Below are 19,050 nucleotides of genomic sequence, written 5' to 3' on the forward strand. Positions count from 1 at the left end.
AATGCATAATAAAGCCTTCACAATTATGTAGATGTATTACGTAGAGGTCCATCGTCGATGTCATCAAAAGCCAGTAGCGACCAAAATTCATAAAGCAAAAGTGGAGATATCAAAATTAGGACATTTAAGGTACCTACGGTACACACTACCCGGCGCTTACTAACCTCGGAACATTCATGTATGTTTTTGTCGTAAAGGACATCCAGACCCACTCAAAACAACGATTTTTTTCCCATTCTGAGCATGGGACAGTTAAAAGTTAGTAGTTGTCTTCGCTATCAGCATCTGTAGGTGGCCACTTGATGGCGCATCAATGAAATCACACCTCCCTGAACGCGCCATTATTGCCGTTGTCGCCGCTTGTAACCGTAGCACTTTGATTTAGGTGCAACCATTTCAGGCTGAATTATTACCCATGTCGTCGTTGACTACGAAGGCAATCATATGGGATGGTGAGCATGGCGCCATGTCGGGAATGACAGTGTCGCTACGAGCAACACCTATCCCGAACGGGGGGATTCAGAATAGCTTAAATTTTAATGAAATTGCTTACCAGCATCATCGGTGCACACTTTTTTTTTATAAAAACGTCGACGTTGGTGGCTATGTTGGTTTGAGAAGCTAACCCAAAAGGTATGGAACATAAATTGAATTGTTTTGTTCCCGATCAACGCAGACAATAAGTTAAGTTTTTCCCATCAGTTCACTCCCTTTCCAAGGGAAACTCCTTGTTGCAACATACGCAGACAAGTCGAGCAGCCACATAAATTATTATCTCGGACGTTTTGGGTTTTCTTGAGGTTGATAGCGGATGGTAGATTTTTTACATTGGGGAGAATTGATTAAAATAATATAAAATGCACCAACTGCACTATGTGTCTAAGAATAAGCTTCTTTGATAAGTATACTGACCAAAAGCAGTATTCTGAGTAGATGGAAGACTTCATTCATAAAATCGTACAAATGCAAACAAAATGGATTTTTTTATACATTTTAAGGTTGACATTGCGCCTTTTTTTTAGAAAACATATTTCACTTCTCCCTCCCCATAAATCAGTATAGTGGAAAATCCTCTCCAGAGCAACAGACAACCCAACTTCTATTCATTCATATTTGGCTAGCTTCCTCAGACCGACCGCACTCCGCTACCCTGTTCGCAACCGACACTGATTCTTGTTGAATTTGGCCAAAAACGATGATAATGTCCATCCGAAAATGTAGAACGACTTGCCGCTCCAGTAGAAATGTTATTTATGGCCCTGATGAAGTGCTGTCGCTGCAGTCTATATGGAAATTTTCGACTGCAACAGTTGTTACAAAGTGCTGTGATTTCTGTTGAGGACTTAACCCCTCGTATATCGCTATATCTGCCGAACTCAAAATGCGTCGCTTCAGTCAGCGTAAGCAGTAGAGGAAATTAAAGAGGATTCGAAATGGCCCTGCCCTAATGGTGGAACAAAGTTTTGCCGGGAGGTTTATTTAAGCATCGGTGTGTATCATATTATCACAGCAAATTAACATCAATAGTTGTTTTCGAGTCCATTTGTTCAGCCCGGATACCCCTTCTTCCAGACCATTTCAATTGAGAGGTTTTACCTAATGGGGTGGGCGGAGCAGGGAGATCCATTAAAAGTTATGCTGTTAATGTTTATCACTGTGTTTACTAGCTTCAACATTGTACGATATGGGCGACGGGACTCGATACACCAGCAAAGTTACAGTTGTCAGTAGCGATTGAAATGGTTGCTTGACTGGCTGACTAACTGACTGACTGTCGGGTATCACATATGTATAAAAAGCTTTAGGAACGGTAGATAGCGAAAAAGCTATACGTGCTGAACCAGGTTGAATAAAGAAACAGTCCACAGTATTAGAAAAAATATTTTTTATCTATTTATCTTTTGGGCAATAGCTACTTTTAAGGCCTGGTTTGGTTCTCCGTCCGGACCTGGGGCCTTACCTACGCTAAGGAACTTTGCTATCCCCGCAAAGTGACCCGGTGGATACACATAGCCAGACACAGTCCCCAGCTGTCCTACAAAAAAGGCCAAGGACTAGGATCATGATGCAAAAAAAGGCCCTCGATAGCCCCCTCCAACATACCTTGGAGACTGCTTTGTAGGAGCCATTACACATCTTATCTTAGCCAAAACGATCCTGTAGGCATCACCCCACGGATTCGCATTTGCACTCTGACAGAGACCTATTAATCATACCTTTTTTCTTGCCCTTATCTCGGTCTTTAGTGCGGCTTTGGCAGCGGTGAACACCACTTTCACATTTCCTCATTTCGTGTTAACCCGCAGGCAGGCACGGCGTATGTCCACAAATCACTTGAGTTCATCAGTAAGCCGGTGGTCTCCCATTTCTAGGGTGGACTTGCCTAGGCATGGTCGCATCGTACGCACGCGAGGGCACCGCTAACAGCTCGTGCTCGCTTACCGAGTGGGCTTCCCTCACGGCGTCGTTGAAGCATGATGTCTTCCACCTACGAAGGCTTGGCCTTGGCCCAGTCGCCTCTACCTCTACCGTTTCCTGTTGTTGTAGCCGATACAGTAGCGAACCACCAGGTGATCGCTGTGAGTGTAGCCATCGTCTACTCTCCTGTTCGAACTACTTGTTGGGCCAGGACTGCAAAAAGTGACGTCGATAATCTTGTCGATAATCAACTTCGCTCCTTTCCGATTAAAGGTACTTTTGGTACCGAAATCTAGCATGGCCAGTGTCTCTAGCAGGATCTGGCTCCGCTGGTTCGTAAAACGGCTTACCCTTTCCAAGGCCCAGGCATTGGAGTCATCAGCTATTACCACCGGCCTTCGCCCTGCCAGCACGGTCGTCATACAGTCCAGCATCTGCGTAAACTGATCGATCGAACATCGTGGAGGCGCGTAACAGCTACAGAAGAAGACCCCTTTTACTGTGGTGACCACGAAGCCCTCGTCGGTAGTAGACACCAACTCCTGGACAGGGCATTCACCCGTCGTCCATATCGCCACCGTTTTCCAAACCCAATTGCCGTTGCCGTCAGGTGCTCGGTATGGGCCGCTTTGATGGCGATATCCGTCCCCACTTAGAAACTACCTGACTAAGCAGTTGCTGAGCTGCGCCACTGAGGCGCAGGTTCAGTTGCGTTACCTGCTACGGCTCTTCTAAAGACCAGACACCTTGGACCTCCCGTTGGGTGCTTGTTGTTTGCGAATTTCTCGGAACAAATCGAACACGTGAGTGGACTCGTGCAGCCTTGTGCCTTATGGCCTCCGCCACCGCATCACCTACAAAGTTTGCTCCTATCAGGGCCTTTGCAGTCCCATGACTTGTGTTCCAGACTTGGTTCCAGACACCTGAAGCAAACCTCCGGTAGCTCGTGTAAGGTCAGATAGCATGCTGGCAGCCTCCCTACTCTGACGGATTTATTAGCACCGACGAACCGACGTGACAGTGGTGTTTCAAAAGTGTCCCCCCTGAATTTAACGGTCGACCAGCAAAGCCAGCGAACCCTTCTGTCAATTCAGCGCAGACGCAAACCTCTTCCTATATGAACACACGGGTATGGGATCAAGCTAGCAAATCAACGCGAACCGTTATAGAGGTTGCGGTAGTGTTCGGCAATTTTTCATCATGGCATCGCGGACAACAAATTTGAATTTGTCTGTTCTAGCTGTCACGTCGGTTCATCGGTGTTATTAGCGTCCGCAACACGTAGCTGTGGCCAGGCCACTTATATCCCTGCCGGGCCCTTCAGTAACCTAACGGCTGCGGTGGATACCTGAGACCTTAGGGTCGACTTCTTTCGATGGGCTAATCAGGAGTTCAATAAGCACTACACAAGAACTAAGCTATACACTACTTTATTCTTAGAACTTACAATTTTAGTTTTAGTGTGGGTTGGCCGGCCGGCATTTACTGCTGCAGAGCGCGGGTCTCGGTGGTGACGATGGCCTCACCCGAGCAGAGGGGAATATCAAATTAATAACTACGAAATCACAAAACCTGTTTTTATATCTTGTTTTGTAATTATTGAATTATCAAGGCATTACGTTTCCATAACATGTTTTGTTGGACAATCTTATTTTGTTATGACCAAGCAATTGGTATGCAGCCCTTAAATAACATCTCAAAATTACATTCTGTTGTGGAACAAGTTTGGTTATTATTGTATTATTGAGAGTGCACAAATACTTTATGGTATTGCTATCTAAACTAAAACAAATTTTGAAACAAAACCTACGTCATTCTACAACGTTATTTACAGCATTTGAGGGAAAGCAACTGCATATTCACTCATCAATTTGTCTTCCTCTTCCATTTATCATTACATCCAAACTGAGACAAAGTGCATGCCCCATATCACTAGCTAGTATTCCGTGGGAAAAAGTTTGCATAATGCACCAGAAAAACTGTTTAACGATTTTTTGAAAAGTGCGCAAAGTTAGGCCCTAGGTGCGCAAAGTATGGTACGCTTACGGTATCACATTTGATAAGAGGTGTGGTATATTACGTGACATGGAGGTCCTGTAATGTGTACAAAACAAAGTCCCTGCTGGGCGGCGCGAGGTTTTGCTAAATTTCTGAAATTGACTGAGTTGTAGCTGAAAAGTACCCAAAATACCAGCCACTGCCCAAGTGGCGCAGTACCCTGCATACATCTAAACGAGAACATAGCAGACGATATTGAAGGTTTTTAAGGTTTTCAAAAGGACGTTCCAGATTCCGCCTTTGACATGTGAATTTCAATGATAAAAATGTCAAACTTATGGAATAAACTTGTTTGAACGAAACTAATACAGACAGCTGAATCCAAAATTGTAGATGGTTTTGAATGGGATTTTTCAGAAATATTTTGTATTTCACATGTTTTCCCTGTCGTTCCAGAGGATGAAGTCGGATCTACCTATTTGAAAGATACACCTATTAGGGAAGAGAGAAACTGAAGTTCGCATTCTCACATGTTGGTCTAAATATATAGAATTCTCAGCCATCACGAAGTCATATATGATGTAGAATAGGATGCTAAAGTGGAGGCCATACCCGACTAGATGAACATAACAATAATATATCATAATTATATCTTAATGTGATATAACTAACAAATTATGTTATAATTTTGTTATAACATGGACTGTTTCAAACTTTTTCAAACTAAATTATATCAAAATATATTATAATCTTTTGTAACTAGTTTTGTTACAAATAAATCAGAACAAACTCTGTTATAACTTTGTTATTTTTGCAACTGAACAAAATAATCAGTTGCAAAAATAACATAATTATATCAGAATATGAAATAATTTTAATTTTTAGCTATATTACAAAAAATGAGAAATTTGATTAAGTATTCGTTTTTTTTTCATTGCTTGTAGAGCAAAAGGTCGATGGATAGCAGGTAAAAGATCAGAAAATGTTTATAAGGAAACAGCTTTATTCTATGTAATTGAAAAATTAAAAAAAAAAAAAACATTCAATTGCTGTTGAGGGGCTGCAGTTTTGCTTGTTTTTTATTGCGTAGAATGCCGGAAGCGTATCCGGCTACCCTCAAAACTGAAAAGTACTCATATTTTTTCAACTTTGAACCGATTTAAGTGAACTTCGACTCGTTTGAATAAGAAATCTTTTTTTTTATTGATTGGTTATGCGAATAGAACGATTGGGTTACGCGGTATTCCCAAAAGTCCAAATTTTCTGGAACATATCCTTATGCTATTGAGGGGCCCAGATGCAAAGAGGTGTAAGTGACCGTTTTGTCGAGTTTGAGCTGAACATATCAAAAAATCTTCAGATTGCAAGCTCACAGGAACTTTTTAAAGATTATTTTTATGATGATTAGAAAAATTACAGTAAATCAGAGAAAATTGGGTTGATATTGAAACTCCATACATTTTGAATGGGATGAAAAACTGGTGAAAAACTTCAAAGCTCATTTACTCGAAAGTGGGTTTTTGTAACTTACACCCCTTTGCTTCTAAGCTCCTCTATTCTAATATCGGCGTTGTTGGAGTTAGCGTATTGAAAAAAATATGGTCTCTCGTGAAACATGCTTCGTAATTACACTGTTGAAAACGCTTTGACATCCACGTGCAGCACAACAGAACATGTGCTCAAATTGAGATTTGAATTATGAAAATGCTACGGTCAACCTTGGCTTGGTCAGCCAAAGCAAAATCAAGAAATTGACATTTATGCTTCGTAATGATTACTTTGAAGTCAATACTTTGGGCCTAGGCTGGGCAGATATGCTATTGGTGATTTGATGGTGCATGAAGAAGAAGAAGAACGATGGTGTTTTGAAAAATCCTATCCCTACCACACAGGAGAAGATTTTAAAATGTCTCTATAAAATCTAAAATAAAATCTAATTAAAAACGGTTTGATGTACGGTGTAAGACTTTGGACGGACTACATATTGAACGTATAAATTTAAATTTAACATTTTTTTTTCTTGGTAAGGTACTTAATTTGTACCAATCACCAATTGGGTTTTTCAAATTAAGAATAATATATTGATTTTATGATTTTATTCGAAAGAGCACCTTTTTTTAAGCCAGTATGATTTTTTTTCAGATTTTTTAAACTTTATTTTGATACCTTAAGCTTCAATTACAAAAAGATTTTTTGAAATCACCTTTTGACAGCTGGGCAATTGCTTGATAGCTCCGCCCAGTACGAAATGCGACGAGGGGTGATTCGACAAATCGATCCCATACAAACTTTAAATCGATTTTTAAATAGGTTCCCGGGCATCAAAGTTCATGAAAATTTGGATTTCGGCTCAGTTTGGCATGTATAGATTGTGAATATGGAATTATCTCAACACCACTAAAGAAGCCAATTGCAGCTGGTCTATGGAAAATTCCACGTGTATGGCAATTCGGGTTTTTTTCTTAACTCACGATGACCAGATCGGTTCAGTCTGATTTGTTTTTGATGGAAAAAATAAATCTGGATCAAATGAGATCAATATTGTCAAAATCGGAGAAAATTTATCGCAGATTAACCATTACATAGTTTAACTTCTTTATTTTATTGTCTGCTGTTTCATATTATGAAGTAAAAAATAAAGGCATTGTAACTTCTAGAAATTTCATCAGACTCTTCCGTATTTTTTATTTTATTCATTGCTATAATTTGAGTTTTGGGTAAATATAGCATCATAGCTATTGATATGTTTATCTTTGTATTAATTCCCTTCTTTCAATATCCCAGTTCCGTTACGGTGCCAAATTCCTATCACTTTTCTACGATTCCCAATTCTTATAGGTTAAGTAAAATTTTAGCTTCAAAAAGTGATACATCTGCAAATGATTTTTTTTTTATCTCAAAATTGAGTAAACTTAGTTGAATTTATATGTCATTTTAACAGTACTGCTTTTCTAACCTCTAATTATAACGTCAAAAAGTATCGAACAGACTATGTATTACGAAGTAATGAATGTTAGTGAGAGTGGAGATAGCAAATATGGTACCTACTAAATAATTCTAATCAATAAAAATGTCAACTATACAGACAATTCTGCTCAATTGATGATTGCATTTGTCTATTATAACTTTTTTTCTTTCGGTCTATTATTATTCGATCTTATATTGTTTGACATTATGTCATAAATATTTTTTTTCATTACTAAAAATAATCAAAAACAGAATAAAACTAAACAGCATCTGCAGAAGTAATCATATCGGCATATGATATAATTACCTTTTACCTTCGCTCACGTAGGTACGTGTATAATCGCCGTTCTCACAACGCGAACAAAACAAAAAATTAAATAAAATCATCTCCGTCTGGAAAGGATTTTTGTCGCCGCCAAAATGCACCCCATGACGAAGCTCAATCATAAATAGTCGACTAGCAACTTTTTCGTCGTTCTCTTTGTTCCTTGATGGAAATAGCCGACGACGGGCCATGCGAACGCCACCACTGTTATTAGTGTTTCAGTGCGCATGTCTGTGCACCGCGATAGCGTTGATGGTAAGAGAGAGAGGTTCATTGTTTGATCTTGCATTCAAATCTCTGTCTATTTTTGTCCTGCGACTGGCAATCATGAAATGGGGGAATAGGGAAACTGGCAATACGTAGAACCAGTAAAGCTTCTATCGTCCCTCACTGCAAGTGCTGTGATAGCCTCATTGGTAAAGGCGACTGGAAATTTACGATAGCAGGAATGGAGGTTCAAATCCCGTCGATGTTTGTAAGTTTTATAATGAATTCGAATTTTTTTTTATGTGACCTATTATTTTCTAAAAATAGAATAACACACTTAAAATAATTACCCAAAAATGAGTAAAAAAAGTTAGTTTTTACCCTAATTTTGCTTTCGGAATGTTATCAATAACTCTTCAATATCAAAATTTGTTATTGAAATATTTCCCAAATTCACTGTTATTAAGTTGTTATTGCCACTAACAAAACATGTTATTAAATTGATTTTTCAGGAACAAATTTTTGTTATGTGACTTGTTATTTTGCCGCTTATGACAGACAAGTTTATAACTCAATATGTTATGTTAATAACATGAAAATTACTAATTCCATTATGCAGTTATTTTGCCAAAATAACGCATTTTGTTATGCTGTTGTTATTCTCTTCTGCTCGGGTGGAGACTCTTGTCTTGGCCTTCACGATCCTGTAGACATCACCCCACGGATTCGCACTCTGACTCTGACAGAGACCTTCAAAGGCGATCTTTTTGCTGGCTCTTATCTCGGTCTTAAGCGCGACTTCGGCAGCCGTTTATTTAGCTTTTCCTCATTCCGTGCTCACTGAATCCGCTGCCTAGCCTGTAGGCAGACACGGCGCAAGTCCACGATCACTTGAGTTCACCAGTAAGCCGGTGGTCTCCCATTTCTAGGGTGGTCTTGCCTAGGCATGGTCACATTGCACGCACGCGAGAGCACCGCTACCAGCTCGTCCCCGCTTAAACCGAGTAAGCTCTCTCACTGCGGAGCGCTTCATTAAATACCTCGTCGTTGAAGCATGATGTCTTTCACCTACGATGGCTTGGCCTTGGTCCAGTCGCCTCTTCCGTTACTCGCTGCTTGCTGTTGTTGTAGTCGTTATGGTAGCGAACCGTTGTGAGTGTAGCTATCGTCTACTCTCCAGTTTGAACTACACAGTTAAAAATTGTTACATCGAGTTCGCTGTAACAAAATGACCTCCATCGCATTCAACACAAATTTCCATCGGATTGTAAAATTACAGGTCGTCTACAGTATGGAGCTTGCTAACAACTTTGCGTGCAAGATATTCTTTTATGTAAAATATAATGAAATGAAATGGAAATTTAAGCGTTCTAATATTTACGTCACGTGTAAATTTCAGAATTTCTTTCTGTGTACTTGTTAGGCCATGCCCAACTAACAATCTCCAGCCGCAAACAAGCATGCATGCTGAATTGTTGCTGTATAATAGTAATTATAGCTGAACTAAAATTATGCTGTACACATAACTGTACAAATGCTATTTAAATTGAAAAAGTAGCCAATGTTCAACTTTTCGTATTGGTATTAACAATGATAATTTATAACACTTTCCAAGCGTTTATTAAGATTTTTATTCGACTCGCAGTAATTCCTTTACAACATAGTTTAACAAGACCTTTTTCTGCTTCTTGTTAAGTTCATGTAAAAATTAGCTCACGTGTCTGTATAATGTGTTTTTCACAAGTAAAATAAGAGCTTTCGTTTCAACATACTTTGACTCAGAGTACATGATGAAAAACACGTGTTTTTTTTTACTGAACAACAGCTGAATTAATCTGTTGTTCAGTCGTTAACGTGCTAATTCACAACTGCTGAATAGGAGTCGAAGTCTGGTCATTATTAAACCACGGGAAGTTTATGTTTTGATTTGAGCGCTGCAATTCACCATCTCTTGGATGGCACAGATAGGAAGGCATGCGGCTGGCAATCGACGGGTCTCAAGCTCGAATCTGGATTTAGGCAAATTTATGTGTAGTTATTATTTTACAATATTTGTTCACAGCATTAAGTGCCAATCGTAAACTGTCGTGGAAATTGAAAAATTTTGCATTTTATTTATTTTAATCATTTTTGCTAAAGCTGAATAACAGCTTTACTATATAGTTGTAAAACGATTTAACAACAAAAAATTCAGTTGGTACACAACACTATGCTTTATAGTTTCTCCATAGTTGTGTGAACAAAACCCGAACAAAGGTTGTGCCTGAAAATTATTGAAATGCTATTCAACATCATGCTGAAGTCATTTCGTCGTAAAAGTGCTTGTAAAATGAGTGATTGTTAGTTGGGTGACTACAAAACGTAACGTCAATAATCGTCTCCGCACCGTTCCGACTGAAGATACTCTTGGTACCTACATTAGCCAGGTCGACATCTAGTATGGCCAGTGTCTCTAGCAGGATCTGACTCCGCTGGCTCTTGAAACGGCTTCCCTATTCCACGGCCCAAACAAAGCCACCCGCAGAAGAAGACCCCGTTTAGTTTGGCAACCACGAAGCCCTCATACCCAGCTAACACAAAGTCTTATATGATGTTGAATAGGATGCTAAAGTGGAGGCCATATGCGGACATGATCCTATTTAACCACGTGTAAAGTGTGCGTATATCGCCTCCAATTTTGCACCCTATTCAACATCATATACGATCGTGTGTTGACTGGGTAGGTTAGGTAGTAGACACCAACTCCTGGACGGGGTATTTACCCGTCGTCCATATCGCCGCCATTTTTCTGGACCTATCCGTAACCCAATTGTCATTACCGGCGGGTACTCGGTATGGGTCCGCTATGATGGCGGTATCCATCCCCCACTCAGAAACCGCCTGACAAAGCAGTTGCTGAGCCGCGTCACAGTGGTTTAAGTTCAGCTGTTTTACCTGCACTGTGATTCGTCTACTGAGACTTTCTTGAAGGCCGGGCACCTTCGACCACCCGTTGGATGCCTGTTGTTCACGGATTTCCCGGAACAGATCAGACAAATGGGTGGACTCCTACAGTCTTGTGCCTTATGGCCTTCGCGCCACATCTCATACACAGTTTGCTCCTGTCAGGACCTTTGCAGTTCCATGACTTGTGTCCTGGTTGTCCTCGGTAATCGCGGCTCTAACCATCATCGTTTTTGGTACGGCGCGTTTTGGTACCCACTGGTCAGTTTACCCTAACTTGCTCCTGATTTTCGGGTGTGTGGCTCGTGTGTTGCTAGTGCTTATTTCGGAAATTACACACTTGAAACGAAATTGTTGTTTTTGATTATTGTTTCACTTTCTTTATCACTTTGCACGATATTATTTGTAGCAGCGCGGCAGTGTCGATGTTACAAGCAGATATTTTGCCATGAATTAAGCAATCAAAACAAAACCATTGGACGCCATGTTGAATCGAATGCTGGGTTGCTGATTCTGGCCCTTCGTCAACCCCCTGTTCCAGATACCTGAAACAAACCTCCGGTGGCTCGCGTAAGGTCAGTTGGCACGCTGGCAGCCCACCTTTAGCTCTACTCTAACGAACTTATTAGCGTCCGCCACAGGTAGCTGTAGCAAGGTCACTTGTGTCCCTGCCGAGCCCTTCCGTAACCTAACGCCTGCGGTGGCTACCTGTACCTCACACTGTTGTCGCAGTGCCTCTAGGTTCCTCACCTTCAGAGTCGCCTCCGCTGTATGAGCCCTCACCCCGACACCCTCATCAAGGACGTCTTCCGCCGGACTTTTGTAGGCGGCGCCCTTGTGCTCCTTGTCGCGCTTTAGCTCGAAGATCATTTCACCAATACTGCGCACGCCAACTCCCAGATCCACAAGCTTGACATCGCTCCGCATCGCCTTCAAGACGCCTGAGTACTACTTTTAGACTGTTCGGTCTTAATGACGAGCGCGGCGCATTTCTCGCGCTTGGCACCTACCCTCCTACGCCTCCTAGGTTTGGTGTCCCTATACGCCACATCTCCTCCACATCTAGCGCTTTCTTTTCCTTTTCCTCTTCCACTCAACTATGCTCCCAGGGGGGTCCTCTCCCTGATCCACCCTACTTACTTTGTGGTTGCTGAGGACTTAACAAACCACGTCGTAACCTTTGCTTCCGCGGATTCTGCCTCTGCTGCAGTTGCCATGAGCTTCTCATAGTCTAGCTTGGCTGCCATCATTGACTTTCGATGTCGCATCAAGGCCTGTTTGAGGTCCTTGCTGATATTGGACTTCGTGGACGCAAAGTCGATGATGCAAACAAGCTGCTGCTCAGCCACTTCCATCGTTTATAGCAAATCTCGATTTTTGTTGATGGCCCTCATGATTGAATCCCACGAGTAGCACCGAATAAAAAAGGTCCACCACGCCAGAGTCCTGCATTAACGCGGTAAGGGACAAAAATACTTTGAGGGGATGTCCAGGTACCCCTTCTTCTTCTTCTTTTTTCTGGCCAACTAGCACCGTTCGGCGCCAGTTGTGTTTTACGTCGGCTGGGTCTAGGAGCTAAGCCTTAAATTCCGACGCCCCAGGGAGACAGCCACCACACCTGAGGACCCTACATATCGAACCCATCAACACATGGACCAGGACCTACGGCTTTACTTCCTATCCGAGGGAAGGCGTGATCACGGATTTTATGTCTCAGAAAATCCCATCGGCGTCGACGGGGATTGAACCCCGACCTACTGGGGTGAGAGGCAACCACGCTTACCACTACACCACCGACGCCGACTCCAGGTACCCCACAGGCTCCGTTAACGATCGAGCATCTTTTTCACCCCCACTATTTATCACTCATTCCTCGGCACGGGTCGCCTGAAAGCTTGAATTGGGGATAGTAGTTCTATTCTTAGCGGACAATTACGCGGCTGATCCGAAGAAAGGGAGGGGCGGTCGTCAGACTTCTGAAAAGCCGTCTCTACACGCCCTGCATTGTGAGCAGAAAATACGCACGTGGTCCCGCAAACCCGTCTCCGATAACCAATTGGTTCATTGACCTCATTCTCCAAATCCAAAGATATTCTTTCATCCAGTGATTGCGGAAACAATTCAGCTCAGCATGACATCACTTCCGAAATGATTATTCTCTATGCTAAAACCAATAAATCTTTATATCGGAGGAGGAGAGCAGGAAATAGCTATTCTGATGTTTTTTTGTTCCTCTGTAACATTGAACTGGCACGCATTGACTATCAATTGGATCGGTCCACCTATTTCCAGCAGTAGTTCGCAATAGTACCTATACTGTGGTGACACACTAAAATACTTGGCCCAAATTAGCCTTCGCCATTGTGAATGGAGTCGGGGAAAAGCCATGCGAGGAGGAAGCGTAGAATTTTTATGGTAGCCACTCTGGCTGGTATAGCGCGCTGCAGCTGCTCATCTTAACTATGTACAGTACGCAGTGGGGAGATACAGAGCAGCACGGTTCGAGAGCTGAATAGCAGGTCGTTTTAATGAATCACACTGAACACAGTCATCGGGGTGAGCGAATTTGTAATAAGCGTAATTTCCGGATTAGCGTAATGGTAATGATTGGAATATATTGGTTGGAATATTCCTTTATTCGCAACAGGGTTAGAAGGCTGATCACACTGTGCATTTCTAGTAGGTATTTTTTATTTCTGGCGCTGTAACTGTAAGAGCAACTTCAAACAACTATTTCGAACATAAAACAACTGCATACTGATACAAATACAATGTTGAAATCATCTGTGTCAGCGTCCGATGATCTCTGCATGGGTCATAAAAAGTTATGATTCACTTCCATATGTAGAGACACAAATTTTGTGATTTGGCATAAAAAGTATAATACGAACTTTGTAGCTGCTGCCGGTCGGAATGGCAGCCAAATTTGTGATTAATTGAGATCTGTAGAAATTGAAAATATTTCTTTTTTGCTGTGTGACAAGAATGACGTTGAATGTCTTAATAATTATTACTTTAACTCTTAACTTGTTGGCCAGGCGCATTTTAGTCCCTCTGCTATACAAGTGATTGATGAGAACTCGAGAAAGACCCCGTACTACTCGTGGGAATCCAAATGTGTTTTATTAATCAGAGAACAGTTAGTAGCGATAGTGATGAGAAGTGGTATAGCTAGATCTCCTCTAGGGTATCGACAAGAGGAGGTAGCTACGCTGGAAGTGCCAGGGTAAGGAACCCCATTTCCTCTCCGGATAGCGCGTCGCGAGAGATCATAAAGTTGATGAGAGCCATCAGTAACAACAGAATGGGCTTTATGTGATGGAGGTGGCGCAGCACCTTCACTCCCTTATTGACTTTGCGTCCTCGAAGTTGTTACTACCAATGACGCCCACGCGTCTGTGGCATGGACGTCCGTTCGCCCTAGGCCAGCTCACCTCTTTGATTTTGCCTCTCAGGGTCGGCACACGTGCTTAGGAATACTCACCGTAACAGACCTATGATGTTATCTCAACCTGAAATTTCTTTTCTTTCGATGTTTGCAAAGAACTAAAGGCAACTTTTGATTTTCACCCAACAAAACTAGGAATCTAATTTAATTTTCAAAATTTTCTTTAATTGTGGCTCAAAACTTCTGCAGGCACTCAATTTATGGCAATGTATCAAAGGTAGGAACTCACTCTCTCTGCTCCGATGATGCGGGATCTGGCGTCGTCGTCGAGGTCGAGGCGTCCACGTGCCGCCCAACCGCCCTATGCTTGCAGGTACGCAGGATCGCAGGATCGCTTCACCCTTAACGGGCCTGGCACTTTCTCACGGGTCGTGTGTTGATGGACGACCGATTGGTTCTTGGGAGCGGTAACACTATGTTCGGCACTTTTCACTGAGAGGGATTCTGTCTAACTCGCGGACTACGACACCTTGCCTATCCGGCCAACTAGCTTTACAACGCGCACACGTGTCGATTTAGACTTTTGAACCGGCAGGCGACCTCTCACAGGGGAACTGGATTAGGAGGTCCAGTATGCCACTATGTGGCCACTAAAAGCACTAACACCACTTTTAATGTCCTCGCGAGTCAGAACTGATTTACTATTTGGCACAATTACCAGGTGATACGTTCACCAGACGTTATATTACTCCCCAAACTATGGGTTTTTTCGTACACTTGCCGAACACTTTATAATAAAACTCGATGCGCTATCTTGGCTTCCCAGGATCGAAAAAGAGAGCGGCCGATGGGTGTGGGCCACTTATATACCCTCAGGGTAAATTCTTGGAGCATCGGATGATCATCGCGCGTTTTCACACCTACTTCATTCCACGAAAGGTGTGGTGGTATAGCACCTGATATATCTTCCACAGATACTCCCGCGGTTCGAGCAGTTGGATGATATTTGTGAGTCGAGCAGTTTAGCCTATCTGCCTGGGTAGTTGAATTTCGAAATGCCCTATCGGTCCATAGTATTCTACTACTTCATTTCTACTTTAAATTAGGGTGATTCAAAATAGTTTTTTTTTTTAATTTTATATAATACAAATTTAGTTCTTGCATATTATTTACATTTACTTACATATTGTTTCTATTCAATGGCAAAACTAACATCAAAAAAGAGAAATTTGCGTTGGAACAATTGTCAAATGTTACAAAGTCAAACAACAACAAAGACCACAATCAAGCCTTGTTGAGACTTCGTAAGTCAACGATGGCAGCCAAGCAGGACCATGACAAACGCATGGCGCCACTGCAGCAGCACTAGAGACGTAATCAGCGGGTTGCCCGTAAGATACGCCGGACGCGATAACATACGACAAGCAATCGCAGAAACGTGCGAGGCAGCCGTCAGGCGAATAGCTATCAGACGGCACTCGCAAGGCCAGGAGGTTGTTAACCCGGAGAGTGAAGGGCAGTAATACCGGCAAGTCGAACTCAGCCAAATGTCCCGGCAAGCTGGGAAGGGTGGGCCTTGAAAAGCTATACCCATGCCGGACCGAAGGGAGCATGGGATTGCGTCCATTGGAAGGTCCATAGGACCATCACAGGTTAGGACGTGTGTGGGATGAGATGGCAGCAGGGTATGCCACTCCATATTATGTACTCGGGCCCGATCGCTGCTGTCTGATGAGAAGCGGCGAATCAGTCGTAGTGGAGAGGTTCGTACGGTAGGACGTGTGTGGTCACCCGAGGCAATGCATCGGCATAATGGGTGATTCCTCAGTAGCGGTTTAGAATTGCACAGGACGGGTCAGGAAGCGTACGCCACTTAGGAAGAAAAATAAGTGGAAAAATAGAAGAACAGGCCAGAGAAAAATAGAAGGACAGGTTCCAAGCACGAAAAAGGAGACAACCTCGTCAAGACGGACGAGCTAAAGTACTCAAACATAGTGAAGGCGATGAGGAACAACGTCAAGCTCACGGGTCTTAGAGCCGACATACGAAGAATTCGAAATACTCGTACCGGCAAAATGATCCTCGGGCTCAAACACGACACAGTCCTAGGGCATTCGCCTATATGTAGTTGCCTGGCGAAACAGGTCCTTGTTGTGGGTGGCGAGGGGAGAGCTCTCGCCGCTGAAGTGACTCGAATGGTCAAAAACGTAGAAGAGATCACGGACGCGGAGGAGCTCGTCACGGCCTGCGACAACAGTGCGAAATTGAACACTTGAATTTCACTCCACTGCAGCTGTTCGGTTACGGAAAGGATAAGTAGGGACACAGATTACCTTGGTTCAACTCGCTGTGGCGGACGCTAACAAGTCCGAATCTCAAGAAGCAAGTATGGAATCCCAAGGTCAGCAAGGCGGTATGGATGGTGGCGACTGGTGGCATCCAAGGAGGGAGAGGGTGCAGGTAGCGGTGGAACGAAAGACCATCTTACCAGAATAGGCTTCTCACGCGAAGCATCTACCGTACAATTACCGAGAGCTCGTCTACGTCCTCGTCTTGATCCCGCGGTTCCATGGTGCTCCCAGGTCTGTAGTATTCTGGTTGAAGGGTATAGCGTGAACCGCGGACGTGATTCAAGACAGCTGCGTTTGCCATGAAGTCGCTGAGGTTGACGTCTCCAACCATTCGAAAGTTGATCGATCTTGTCCTGATCTGTCGTAATTCTGCAAAGTGACGTAAGCGCCATTCAAAATGTCGATATTTTTGGTATATTATGTATAATATCTGGTGTAAAAATAACACTGTGGTATGCCAGCTGTATTATAATGCAAGATCTAGTCGTAATCTATCATCTATGGAAAAAAAAACTTAGAGGATGAGCAAGAGTCTTATGCATAATAATCAAAAAATAGTCCAAAACTATCAATGTCGCTTACGTCACTTTGCAAAATTACGGCAGTGATTTTGGCGCATCCGATGGAGATTTGGATTGGCCCTCGCCGAGTACGGACTTCTCATACTTAATCTCATACTTAAAATGTAAGAAGTTTAGGATGCGCGCTCTTCAATCTCTTCCTTCGGCTTGAGAATTCGTTGGAAGTCCTCCGCAACACCGACCGTCCAAATCCACTGTGCAAACTCGGGGAGCGTCAGCAACTTTACGTTGGTGCGATATGGTTGGCAGAGGGTTCCCACTTTGGTGCGTGGATGCCAGGCGTAAGGTGATAGATTAGTGCGATTATTACTATGAAGTTAATGCGGATTGCATAATGCGTAGGAGTTATCTGATAGATTGACACTTCGCTGTGAAAGTGGGAAGGAAGGGAAACGGCTTTTCAACCTTTTCTGGTTCTAGCGACTTGTATATGTAGAGAGGAGAATATAGAGAAAGTAGATACAAAAATACAAAGTAGGATGAAAGAGACGGACCAGGGATTGAATGCAAGACCTTTGACCATGAATCAGAAGCCGTAGACACTAGACCACCAAGCCCGTCTCAAGCGTTACACGATCAGCCTTAATCAGTTTCGTCGATAAACCATGCCCTATCGTTATCTGTCGTAACACATTTCTTTTCACTGAGTGGAGTGCGAACAATTTAAACTGCTGTGCCGTTCCTATGAAACTCGGAAGTTCTACAACAAGCTCAACGCATCCCGCAAAGGCTTCGTGCCGCGAGCCGAAATATGCAGGGATAAGGACGGGAGCATCTTGACGGAGGGATGTGGGGTGATCGAAAGGTGGAAGCAGCACTACGACGAACACCTGAATGGTGCGGGAAGCGCAGACATAGCTTATAAGTACCCCAGACTGTGTCCCCTTTGTCCTCCTCTTCTTGGCGTAACGTAAGCCTGCTTCTCAGCTTAGTGTTCAATGAGCACTTCCACAGTTTTTAACTGAGAGCTTCCTCTGCCAATGACCATTTTGCATGTGTATATCGTGTGGCAGGCACGAAGATACTCTATGCCCAAGGAAGTCAAGGAAATTTCCTTTACGAAAAGATCCTGGACCCTCAGCATGGTCATGCTGAATACCCGTGCGTTTACCGCCTCGGCTATATGGGCTATGGCTATATGGCTATATGTGTCCCCTTTGTAAAGACGACAAATGAAGCCCTCCAGCCAACTACTAGGCAGTTCTTCTTCTACCACAACAGAGTATTGTAAAGTATTTCATGCACTAGGTAGTTATCAGCTGCATGAAATACCGTATTTGGAAAGTTCAGCCGAACTGCCGTCCTTACCTTACCGTTCTTCAGCTCATTGACTCTCCAAAGCTTGATCATCGTCACACGAAGTGCTCTTTTCACCTGGCAGCTACCAAATTTTTTTTTGCCAGCCTGTTACCTTTATGGTCATTGCTCACGGTGAGAGATGATGGGGGACGACATACCATTTTATTCCATACTGTTTGGCGTCACAGTAATGCCTTTATTCCCATATTATTGCTCGACTTTTGGGATTTCAATAGCTAGTTGAGTAGAATTAAAACATAAAAAACTTTAACTTCTGCATGCCAGCAGCAACTAGACTGAATATTTCAATGTGTTCAAAGTGTGAAACCGAGTCAATCGGGTTCGATCTCTCCTATCTTCCCAAGAATTTATCAAGAATCTAGAAGCTCAGGTAAATCTACCAAGAATTTCTTCACAATCCTAAAACAAAACTAGAAAATTACATATGTAATAGATGTCACTAATTATATAGCTGGATACCAACTTTTTTGTGATTCTTATGTTAGTAAAACCTGTTTAATTGTAATTGATTTCTCGAAACACGCTTTTCCAAGAGGATTGCGTATTGTACTC

The 19,050-nt window shown here is 42.8% G+C and overlaps 1 protein-coding gene across 4 annotated transcripts in view; it reads left to right on the forward strand.

The window, feature by feature from the left end:
• The window catches only part of LOC115253729 (monocarboxylate transporter 12), a 384,960-nt gene that overhangs the window by 355,154 nt on the left and 10,756 nt on the right, over positions 1-19,050 (forward strand). The window lies entirely within an intron of this gene.

The sequence above is a fragment of the Aedes albopictus genome, chromosome 1, assembly GCF_035046485.1.
Source record: "Aedes albopictus strain Foshan chromosome 1, AalbF5, whole genome shotgun sequence".
Lineage (NCBI taxonomy): Eukaryota > Metazoa > Arthropoda > Insecta > Diptera > Culicidae > Aedes > Aedes albopictus.